Source organism: Pan paniscus, chromosome 20 (genome assembly GCF_029289425.2).
Source record: "Pan paniscus chromosome 20, NHGRI_mPanPan1-v2.0_pri, whole genome shotgun sequence".
Classification (NCBI taxonomy): Eukaryota; Metazoa; Chordata; class Mammalia; order Primates; family Hominidae; genus Pan; species Pan paniscus.
The window spans coordinates 49,369,631-49,381,832 of record NC_073269.2 but is presented as its reverse complement, the minus strand read 5'-3'; the positions used below and the strand labels follow the sequence as shown (position 1 = coordinate 49,381,832).

Sequence of the window (12,202 nt, the reverse complement as noted above, 5' to 3'; positions counted from 1 at the left end):
ATGTTTTTACCAAGAAAAGTAAATGCACATGTTCCAGAGCTAGGGTGCAAACATTTTAGGAGTCCATTATTCTGCCAACACAGGTAACTTTCATAAATGTCACCCACAACAAAAACTTCCTTTGCCTTCCTTCTGTGTGTCACTTTTCTGTCTGTGCACAAATGTCAAGGTAAAAGACACAACCTCAATGAAGTAGCTGGATGACTCTAGACCACTTATTTGAGCTCCCTCAGCCTCTTTTCTCATCTTCAGCAGAAGTGTGACCCTTTGTGCATCAGAAAATGAAAGTGGAAGAGTAAATCAAAATGTGTAAGATATTAGTCAAAGAGCAAGGTACCAGATGAGCGCTTGGGTAAACTTTTTTTTTTTTTTTGGGATGGAGTCTCACTCTGTCACCCAGGCTGGAGTGCAATGCCATGATCTCAGCTCACTGCAACCTCCACATCCCAAGTTCAAGTGATTCTCCTGCCTTTAGCCTCCTGAGTAGCTGGGATTACAGGTGTGTGCCACCACACCTGGCTAATTTTTGTATTTTTAGTAGAGATGTGGTTTCACCATGTTGGTCAGGCTGTCTCGAACTCCTGACCTCGTGATCTGCCCACCTCAGCCTCCCAAAGTGCTGGGATTACAGGCGTGAGCCACCATGCCCAGCTGATAAAAATTTTTATCAGAACTTTCCTTTCACCATTCCATTTCTGTCACCCTCACCCATCTTCTCCTCTGACTTTTTTCTCTTCAGTGACTTACTCGGTCTAATACACTGTTCAGCATCAAAAGCCACACTACAAATTCTTTTGTGACTCTCTTGGAATGTTCCTGTGATGCCCAGAACCTTGGAAGACTAAGCCTTACATCAGTGTGCCCCGAATATGAGATATGGGGTCAAAGGAGATTATTTTGCAGCTTTAAGTTTTAAAGACTGTGCTGCAAGCTTTCAGACTTTCATGGGGCCTGTATCTTATTTCCTTCAGCCTATTTCTTCCCTTTGGAATGGGAGTATTTACCCAATGCCTATACTTCCATTGTGTCTTGAAAGTAACTAACTTGTTTTTGAATTTACAGGCTCATAGGTAAAAGGAACTTGCCTTGTCTCAGATGAAACTTGCTATTTTGGACTTCTGAGTTAATGCTGAGTGAGTTAAGACTCTGGAGACTGTTGGGAAGCCATTCTTATATTATTAAATGTGAGAAAGACATGAGATTTGGGAGGGACGATGGAGAGAATAATACTTTTTTGGAACTTTACCCCCACCCAAATCTCAAGTCAAATTGTAACCTCCAAAGTTGGAGGTGGAGCCTGGTTGGATGTGATTGGATCATGGAGGTGGTTTCCCATATTTTAAGACCCTTCTCCTTGGTGCTGTTGTAGCAACAGTGAGTTTTATCTGGTTGTTTACCAGTGTGCAACCCTTGCTCTCTTCCTCCAGCTCCCATTATATAAGATGTCTTCCTCCACCATTGGCTTTCTCCATGATTGTAAGTTTTCTGAGGCCTCCTCGAAAGCTGAGCAGATGCCAGAATCATGCTTACTCTACAACCTGCTGAATCATGAGACCATTCAACCTATTTTCTTTATAAATTATTCAGGTTCATGTATTTGTCTGTAGCAATGTAAAAACAGACTTACACAGCCTTATTCTCAGTAGAAAAAAAACTAGGGAGTAAATCATTCTAACTATGCACCAGATGCAAAGCCCAAGACAAAGAACAGAGCTATGAAGAAAATGCCTGGATAATCTCACCTCTCCCAGCATGGCCAAAAGGCACAGCCGGAGGATGGGATGGGTTTTGTCCCCAGTTCTTACTATGGTCACTCATCTAGAACTCAGAATTTAAAGCTTCAAATATAAAGACATAAGCTCACAGACAAATTAAGAAAATGTATATATATGGAACCAACTGTTTGCTGACCTTAAAACATCTAGTAAAGACAATATAAACCTGCCTGCCAACAGACATAGGCAAAAACGTATAAATTAAATTATGAAGACATTTCTACTTTATTTTACCAACAATTTTAAAACTATCTATGTTCACCAAAGGTTACTAAAATCACATGGATAGAAAAGCATTTGGGCTTATTCACTTAATTTGTATGTACCCATTTATTTTTACATTAATTTGATACTATGTGTCAACAGTATATAAATGTGTGACATAAACATGTATGTGATAAAACATATAACATATATATGTTCACATAAAGATAGAGAGAGACAAAAAGATTTTAGAATTTTGATTTTAGGGCTTTAGGCATGAGATCAGTAAAACCCATCATTTTAAAGGATAGTTGGATTCAAATTGCTTTCTTGTAAATGGTAAAGGTTAACATTTATCTGAGGAGGGCTTTACCAAGTTTTAGAGAAAATACATAGCACATTTACATCTCAAAGCAAAGAGAGAGAGAACTTAAGCTTTTTCAAGAAAAAATTTGGTGTGTTCAAGGAAGATTAAAAAGATGCCAAGGTAACACAAAAATAATAGAAATTTACCATGGGGTTTTATTTATTTATTTCTTATTAGACTTTAAGTTTTAGGGTACATGTGCACAACGTGCAGGTTAGTTACATATGTATACATGTGTCATGTTGGTGTGCTGCACCCATTAACTCATTATTTAACATTAGGTATATCTCCTAATGCTATCCCTCCCCCCTCTTCCCACCCCACAACAGGCCCTGGTGTGTGATGTTCCCCTTCCTGTGTCCATGTGTTCTCACTGTTCAACTCCCACCTATGAGTGAGAACATGCGGTGTTTGATTTTTTGTCCTCGTGATAGTTTGGTGAGAATGATGGTTTCCAGCTTCATCCATGTCCCTGCAAAGGACATGAACTCATCATTTTTTATGACTGCATAGTGTTCCATTGTGTGCATGATCCACATTTTCTTAATCCAGTCTATCATTGTTGGACATTTGGGTTGGCTCCAAGTCTTTGCTATTGTGAGTAGTGCCACAATAAACATACCTGTGCATGTGTCTTTATAGCAGCATAATTTATAATCCTTTGGGTATATACCCAGTAATGGGATTGCTGGGTCAAATAGTATTTCTAGTTCTAGATCCCTGAGCAATCATCACACTGACTTCCACAAGGGTTGGAATAGTTTACAGTCCCACCAACACTGTAAAAGTGTTCCTATTTCTCCACATCCTCTGCAGCACCTGTTGTTTATTTAGAGACGAAGCTTTTAATTTGGTCTCTGTTCTTCAACTGAATCACTGTGCTGAAGATAGAGCCCATTAAGGAAGAGGGCCAATAAAGCATTTTCAATTTTTAGATTCTAATCATTTAAATATGTAAAAAAGAGAACCAATTGGAAGGGACAACATTTAGACATTAAAAATCAAGGATTTCACTGAATCCCAGGTCCCCAAGAAGAGGAAAATGCAATGGGGACCATACTTTGCAACACTTCCACAGAGTACTTTGCTACAAAGGTATTTCCTTAATTGTTTAAACTGTGTCTTTTGCATCTAAATATGCAAAGAAATGAGTAGCCCTCTGAAGCTAGAATAATTTATTATAACCACTGTTAGTCACCTTCAAAACCATAGCTCTTACCACTGACCCAGCAACCATTACACACACAAGGTCAAATACTTTTACAGTACAAAGTAATGCAACAGGCAAAGAGGTCAGGTAACACAATGGAGAAAAGAGCAGAGTTTTAGACCTGAGAGAAATCCATTCACTTGCAACTCTTGGGGTTCCATGAGAAAAAAAAACTATGGTTACTCCCCTACAGGAGAGTCTGTGTCATCTTTTCTGTTTTCCTAAAGGGGTCCTAATACAGGAGTTATTGAGAAATTATTTTTAGGCAGCTAGAAAGGGTAAAAGAAATCTTGATGGAATTTTCCTTTAATAAAAAGCAGCCCCCAAACCATTTCTAACAGAAAACAGACTGAATGATCAGGCTGCAAGCATAGATATGCATATATAGCTGCAGGCAACTAAGAGCCAGGTACTCCCAATATGGCGGTTCCTGCTCTTTTTTCCTTGTCACCACATGTGCAGGTGTCATGGTGACCACCAGGTAGAAGTCACATTTGCCTAATAAAAGATTAGGGTGGGAGGGCCAGTCTTTTCTCGGGCTATTTAAACGGCACACCTGGTCAAAACAATCCCCTGGACCCTATGTAAATCAGTCACTGCCTCCTCAAGTCTCTGTACAAAATCAATTGCATTCCACCCCAAATTGGAGACCCTCTCTTGGGTGACTGTTTTCTCAATATGAGAAAGCTTTTCCTCTCTCTCTTCTTTTTTGTCTGTTAAATTTTTCACTCCTAAACCCACTCTTCATGTGTTTCCATGTCCTGAATTCTTTTTCAGTGTGTGACAAAGAACAATGGGTAGATTCCCAAACAGAGCCATTTTATTTGGGAGTTCTCATCTGGGATTGTGATCAGAAGAGAAGATAGAAACATCAGAATGGTGAGTATGGAGCAAACCTCAAATCTGTCCTTTAATTTCAAGGTTCTCTTCAAACTAGTTTCCTTTCATGGAGAACCTCACCATCACATGAGGCTGGGGGATGTCCTGGAGCAGCTGAGAATTTCTGGCCAGGACACCCCCTGATGTTATTCAAAGGCTCTGGACTGAACACAGCCTCCGGCATCCCATCCAGATGTTGGTAATGGGTCTCCTAATTTGCTATCCTGTTGCAAATTTGTTCTTCCTTTCTATCCATGGTCTCTATGTCTCCTATTCTTTCTGTGTATGCAATATATAGAAATTTTTACAGTTCAGGGAAACACTTCTGTTAGGAAGGATCGGTACATGCTATAATAACTAACACAATAGGTACCTCCCTCTCTCTCTGTCTCTCTCTCTCTCCTTCCTTTGGTAAGCACATGGTATTTCTAAGCCAACAGTGTCACCTAGGGGAAACAGAAATCCTCCTCATGAGGCACTTTGTTGGTCCTTTGCCATAACACTGCACTTTTTCAATTGTCTCTTTTTGCACTGATAGAAAAGCCCTTTCTGTGAATGGGAAAACTCTGCTTTCAACAGTTAGAGGTAAAATGTCTTCCATAGCCAAATTTTAGTTCCAATATTGTCCCATCAGCAGGAAAAACTGCCATTAGGTCCCTATGTTCATTTAAGGTACTTATTCTATCTCCAATTAGAACAGTATTTAATTAGTAAGGACATTTTAAGAACAGAGTTAACCAGGACCACTTTTCTGAGGGTAAATATTTTAGCATGGGCCATAACTGGCAACTGGCACATTCCCTCTCTTAAAGAAAGCTTGCTCAAAGGCAACTGCTACAGTTTCTCCAGAGATTCATTTTTCAGGAAGCCAGGCAGATCACAGGCAGATAAGCTAATGTTGCATGGGTAAAGTGTGGCTAATCCCATCACTTCATTTATCCAGTTCCATGGCTTACAGGGCCACACCTACAACCATGGGCGGCACATTTAACACAGTGCCAGGACTCAAGAACCAAGGAGAGAAAACAGTTGGGGGGACGCTCCCACTGTCTTCCACTCCACTCTGGGTCACAATGAAAGAAGGAGGACTATAAGGATACTTTCATTCTCACTTCTTTTTCTCAATGGCTAACAGACTATCTTCAGCTTGCACCCCTCTGGAGTGCACTCTGAGGCACTAGAACTCTTTTAACCTCAGGACTTTCAAGAGAAAAGCAACTCATTCTATTTTGCACAATGACAGGGCATTTTTACTAAACATTTACAAGCACTGTAACAGCAACCCAGATTTTTTTAACAGCCATATCAGGCAGGCCTATAAAGAATAATCCCCTCAAATTAGAAAAGCAACTTCCAAGGGAACCATCCGAGAAGAATCTCCATAATTTGGGGTCCTTCCAAGTTCCCTTCTCATTACAGGACCTTAGGCAAATAAAGTAAGACTTAGGCCAATTTTCAGACAATCCTGATAGGTATATAGAAGCTTTCCAGAATTTAAGTCAGGTGTTTCACCTCACATGGAAGGATGTTATGCTGCTCCTAAACCAAACCCTAACTGTAGCTGAAAAACAGGCAGCTCTGCAAGCAGCAGAGAATTTTGGAGATGAGCAACATATCTCCTATAATACACCAAAAGGGAAGGAAGGAGATATGGAAAGTGAAGAAATAGCAGAAACACCATTCCAAATAAGAAGTGAAGCAGTACCTCTTGACAACCCTGATTGAAACCCCAATAGCTCTGCAGATGAATGGAAAAGAAAAACTAAGCCCAGACTTCTTAATTCCTCTAAACTGTCTATGATAGACTGAAAGCCAGATGAGAATCCTGCAGCCTTTATGGATAGGTTGAGAGGGGCACTATTAGTGCACACCTTTTTATCTCCTGATTCAGTCAAGCGACAGCCCATTCTAAAAGATGAGTTTTATTATACAGAAAGCTCCCAATATTAGAAGGAACCTATAAAAGGCAAGCTATAGTAGCAGATAGCACCTTGGAAAACCTTCTAAGGGTAGCCACTTCAGTCTTTTATAATAGGGACTAGGAGAAGGCCCAGAAGAAAGACAGAATGCTCAAGAGAAGGACAAAGCCTCTAGTAGCTGCTTTGCAGAGTTGCAAGTCCAGGATCCCAGAGGTGTATCCACTAGTTGCTCTCGGTGTGGCAAGCCAGGGCATTTGAGGAAGGAGTGTCCAAACAGCAAGAGGAAGCCACCTTGACCCTGTCCAGCCTGTGGTGGAGACCACTGGAGATGCAACTGCTCCCAGAGATGGAGGTCACTGGGTTCAGAACCAGTCTCACAGTGGTCCAGCAGGACTGAGGGGTCCAGGGGCTCAAACCCCTGGCTCCAGCAGCTCAAACTGCCATTACAGCACAGGACACACAGGTGATTCTGGAAATTATAGGAAGGAAAGTAGAACTCCTTCTAAACACTAGATCCAGTCTCTCTCTTTTCTCCTTTCTTATCCAGGCCTCCCCTCTTCCCATAGCACAACCATAAGGGGTGTCTCATTAAAAATTCTAATCCAATATTTTTCTCAACCTCTTATTTGCAGTTAGGAGGACCTATTTTTTACACCTGCTTCCAAACCACTGTCACAATAGCTCTACTAATCAGAAAAGCCTCCAAATTAACCCTAGGAAAAAACGGTTTACACCCCCACTTAATGTGGCAAAATTACTTTCCTCTAGAGGGAGCTCTTAGCTAACAATCAGCTGGTAAAGCAAGAAATACGTAAAGTAGGATAAGCAGTAGTCACTCTAAATAACATCTCTCTTCAGGTGCAGATGCTCAATCAGCTAAACAAATAGTTATTACAATAGCACTTAAATTAAGCAAGGGAAAGGTAGCTAACATTTACACTGATTCCAAGTATGCTTTTTGAGTTCTTCATGCTCATGCTGCCATTTAAAATAAAAGGCATTTTCTTACCACCAATGGATTTCCTATGAAATATCACCAAAAAATTAACAGGTTATTATCCTCAGTTTTCTTCCATGTGAAATAGCAGTGATACATTATAGAGAACATCAAAAAGGGAACAGATGAAGTAGCCAAAGGAAATAGGTTCGCTGATCAGGCAGCTAAGTCACTGGCAAGGCATCAACACACCTCAAAGCCTTCTAATCTAGGAAGACTCCGTAAGATAAATTAAACCTCAGTACCTTCCTGCAGAAATAAAATAGGCCACTTCTCAGGGTATTCTTTCCAGTCCTCAGAATGGCTGTAGTCAGAGGATGGCAAACTCCATTTGCCAGCCTTCAGCCAATGGGAAGTCCTTAAAATCCTACACCAAGCTTTTCACCTAGGAAAGGATAGAACTTATCAATGTGCTCACAGATGATTTTCATATAGAAAATCTCTAAATTGGTTAAGCATGTAACCTCTCTAGCTCACTTCCAACAGGAATTGACACATCTAGCAAAAGCCCAACCCCAGGAAATAGGACCACCCTTATTTAACCCAGATTTGGTATTAGCAGAAACTCTCTTCTCTCTCTCTCTCCCCTTAAGTGAAGTGGTTAAAATGGTACAATATATATATATATATATATATATATATACATACACACACATATACATATATATACATATACATATATACACATATACATACACACATATATGTGTATATTTATAGACATATGTATCTACATATTAAATTTATATGAATATATGCTCACATCTAACGAATATAAGTATGTATGTGTTTCTATATATACACTCAACCACAATTTTTTGAAAAGTGTTTGGTGAAAAAAAAAACCCCACTATGTAAAACACATCCACCCTAATCAGATAGCCCTCATATACGTCCATGCAGACCTCTCATGACATTATCTGCAGACAGGTTCAAGGATTTAAGGACATGAAACAGTCCAGGAAATGGCACATGCACAACATAAATGTATTTGCAGAAACTGAGAGCTAACCTGGAGGCAGGAACCTCGGCACTGCCAGGACACATACCCTTCCCCATGGATTCTGACTTTATCTGACCCAGCCCACTATCCAGATCTTGTTGTGGGGCTGGGGCAGAGACAGTCACAAAGCCTGTTCCCTGGACACTCTGTGTGACACACAAGACCACCCCCACCCCATCATTAGGTCTCCCCACACAGGTCTGACCATCAGGCATCGTGAGGAGGACTCTAGCATGGGCTCAGAAATCACACAAAAGAATTAGCCACAGAGAGAAACGCTGAGCTAGAAAAGCTGTTTGCTGACATGGGACAGGGTCCCAGTAGTTCATGAGTCCAACTCGGTCTGAATTTCCCTCACTTCATAAGCCAGGCACCCCTGTGAAATAGCTTTTTCCCACGGTCTCCTCTGAGGTAACACATTAGGGTCCCTCGCTGTCAAGATTCCAGAGATGGAAGAAACCCGGACAGCACACATCCCAGCTTCACGCTTCCTCCCTCCCTTCCTGCCAGGAATCAGGGCTCAGGGCTCAGGAGGAAAGGCACAGCCCAGTGAGGCCAGAGTTGGTGAGACATCTGAAAGGTGTTCAGTGAAAAAAGTGCATCCCTCTTTCATTCTACCTGATGAGCCCTGTCCTGCACAGCTTCCTCCACCCTGAGGACTTACCCAGACACCCTCTCTAACAAAGCTGACTGCTCCGTTTCCTTTCTGCTCACACTGAGGCCCGTCCTGCCTTCTGGTAAATGAAAAATGCACCAAAATCAGCCAAAGCAGCCACCCCTGCCAGGAACCATAATAAGGTAATGTCCCCGGGTCACCAAGAGAATGAGCTTCCACTGTGTCCCAGTCCAGGGCCCTTTCCCTCTGAGAGGCTGACTCATGAAAGAGGCCAACAGAAAGAGATCAGTGGCGCCTCCATCCATTCTTATAATCACCTGACAGGTTCTTGCCCTCTGCACAGGCAAAGCCAATTTATTGAGAAGGTGATGTGCAGTAAACAATGGTTTTACTTAGCCCAAGGCTGCCAAACAGGAGGACAGAAGTTTATTATGACTCAAATCAGCTTCCCCAATGGCTCAGAGGTTAGAGTTTTTCAAAAACTTTGAGGGGCAAAGGTCTAAGGAATAAGTACTGTTGATTGGCTGGAGATGAAATGATGCAGATAGGGGAAATGGTCTGTATTTGTTGAATCTGCCTCTGAGTGGGGGCCACATGACTGTTTGAGCCATTGCTCATGAGTCTAGATGAGGTCAGCAGGTTGCTGGAATGCAAAAATCTGAGAAATATCTGAAAAGATAAATCTCAGATTCTACAATAGTGTTGCTATCTATAGGAGCAACTAGGAAAGTCACAAATCTTGTGACCTCTGGACACATGACTCCTGAGCAGTAAGGGATTATAGAAACTATGCCTGCATTTTAGCAGAATTTGGGCCCCTCCATAATTCATGGTCTTTTCTTAGATTTATCAAGGTAGTCCCCGATAAGGAGGAGCTAATTTTCAGGAGGGACTATTATCATCCTTGCTTCAAAGTTAAACTATAAATTCCTCCCATGCTTACCCTGGCCTATGCCCAAGAATCAGAGAGGACAGCCAGCCTGAGGCTAGAGGTGAGATGGGGTCAGCCAAGCTAGCTTTCTCTCATCATCGTATGCTTTGCAAAGGTGGTTTCACTTTCTACATGGACTCACCAGGGGGTCAGAGGCAGAAGGACAGATCTGCAGTTTCCAAAGCCCATGGGCTCATTTCACCCATTTCACTCATGACTCCATCCTCAACCTGCTGTGGTGCTCATATCCTCCAGTCATGCCCTAGAGACTTCGAATTTCCATCAGGTATGTAAGTAGTTTAAAAATTTTCACTCAGTTCTAACAACAAGTAAAAAGCTGAACAAACTGAAAAATCAACAACTCGTTTAGATTTCTCAGGAAGCAAGTTCTCAGTGCTAACTGGCCCACATATTGAAGAGACCCACAGGCAAATACAGAGCAGTGCACCGTACCTGAGCAGAAACACAGGCACAGAAACCCCAGTGGAAACCAGTGCTGGGGTCAGAAAACCTGAACTGTAATTGAGGAAATTCTGGAGGCTCAGTGTGGACACAGCGCAGAGATAAACACAACAGTGGATGGATTAGTCTTGGGAGTAGGGGAACAGTTTTATGACTTTTACCTCCTGGAGCTCTACCAGGTTCTCACAGTCAATATCAAACAAGAATCCCTGCATCCTTCTTGTAGGAAGAAGGGAAAAAAACACTTGGAAAGTTGTCAGTGAATTATATTCTTCTTGGTAAGACCTACATTTAAGAGAAACTATTTCACTGCAGCCTAATTAGCTGGAGTTTGATGGAAGCTTAACTGGCCAGGGGGAGGGGAAATATCCAACTCCAGCCTCAAGTCATCATATCCCACCTAATGGAAAGAAAAACCTGAGAGGCACTTGTGACATTCACAGCCCAGGACACAGACCTCATCCAGAACCACAGAACCCTTCCCTCCCAACACTCACCACCGTGTCACTGAATGCCTGCTCACTCAAGTCCCGTTTACCCAGTACATCATGTGTAGTTTTCAAAAAAATACAAGACAGACTATGGCAAAAAAAAAAATAATAATAATGCAGTTTGAAAGACAGAGCAGGGATCGGAACCAGACACAGATGTTGTAGGGATGTTGAAATTATCAGACTGGAAATTTAAAACAACTCTGGTTAAGGATTATGATGGAAAAAGGAGACACCTTTCAGGAATAGATGGGTGACTTAAACAGAGATGGCTATTCTAAGAAAGAAGCAAAAGAAATACTAGAGATTAAAAACACTTTAAGAGAAATAAAGAAGGCCCTCCATGGGCTTACTGGTAGGCTGCACACAGCTGAGGAAAGAATCTCTAGCCTAAGTGTGTGTCAATAGGAACTTCCAAAACTGAAACAGCAAAGTTTAACAAGAGTGAGAAAAAGTGGAACAATATATTCAGCTTCATATTCAATATTTTGTATCGACAATAGCATATTTTATATTATGAAGTTGTATTTTATATTTTGCAGCCTAAAAAGCTGTAACATACACATAATGGGAATACTGGTGGTTCCTAGGACCAGGTGGAGCTGGCCAGGTGGGTGCTGTCTGATTTACTGCCTGTTTCATACACACCTGTGTATTCATAATAACAACATTGTCATAAGGTGGGGTCCTTCGGGTGGGGAGATGCATGAGCCACTGCTGCCTCACTTGTACTCTGCCCAATTTAAACAAAGTTAATCAAACTCTAATTGTTTGACCCTGCTCAATTCACACTTCACCAACATTGCTGCTCGATTCACACTTCAGAAGTCTATGCATCTCCCACACAGAGCAGGTGGCCCCATGGCCTCTGAGCCCTCAGATCATCATGCATCCATCTGTCTTTTGGTACACAGACCTGCTGTGGGCTTTTAAGGACATGGATTGGCTGAGAGGTGGGAGATGTCAACTGTGATTGGAAAATGCTCATGGAGAAATCAGTGGTGCTGAGAGGTCACAGCATGCTGGCAGTCCTCACAGCCCTCGCTCACTCTCGGTGCCTCCTCTGCCTGGGCTCCCACTTTGGCAGCACTTGAGGAGCTCTTCAGCCCACCGCTGCACTGTGGGAGCCCCTTTCTGGGCTGGCCAAGGCCAGAGCCAGCTCCCTCAGCTTGCAGGGAGGTGTGGGGGGAGAGGCGCCAGCGGGAACCGGGGCTGCGCGTGGCGCTTGCGGGCCAGCTGGAGTTCCGGGTGGGCCTGGGCTTGGCAGGCCTCGCACTCGGAGCAGCCGGCTGGCCCTGCTGGCCCCAGGCAATGAGGGGCTTAGCACCCGGGCCAGCGGCTGCAGAGG

The 12,202-nt window shown here is 42.5% G+C and overlaps 1 long non-coding RNA gene across 1 annotated transcript in view; it reads left to right on the top strand.

The window, feature by feature from the left end:
• Positions 1–12,202, top strand: part of LOC130541006 (uncharacterized) — a 36,868-nt gene that overhangs the window by 14,483 nt on the left and 10,183 nt on the right. The window contains exons 3-6 of the long non-coding RNA XR_008955053.2: positions 1,063–1,133; positions 4,334–4,435; positions 10,047–10,187; positions 11,397–11,464. This is a non-coding gene — a long non-coding RNA (uncharacterized LOC130541006). The remainder of the gene's footprint in view (positions 1–1,062; positions 1,134–4,333; positions 4,436–10,046; positions 10,188–11,396; positions 11,465–12,202) is intronic.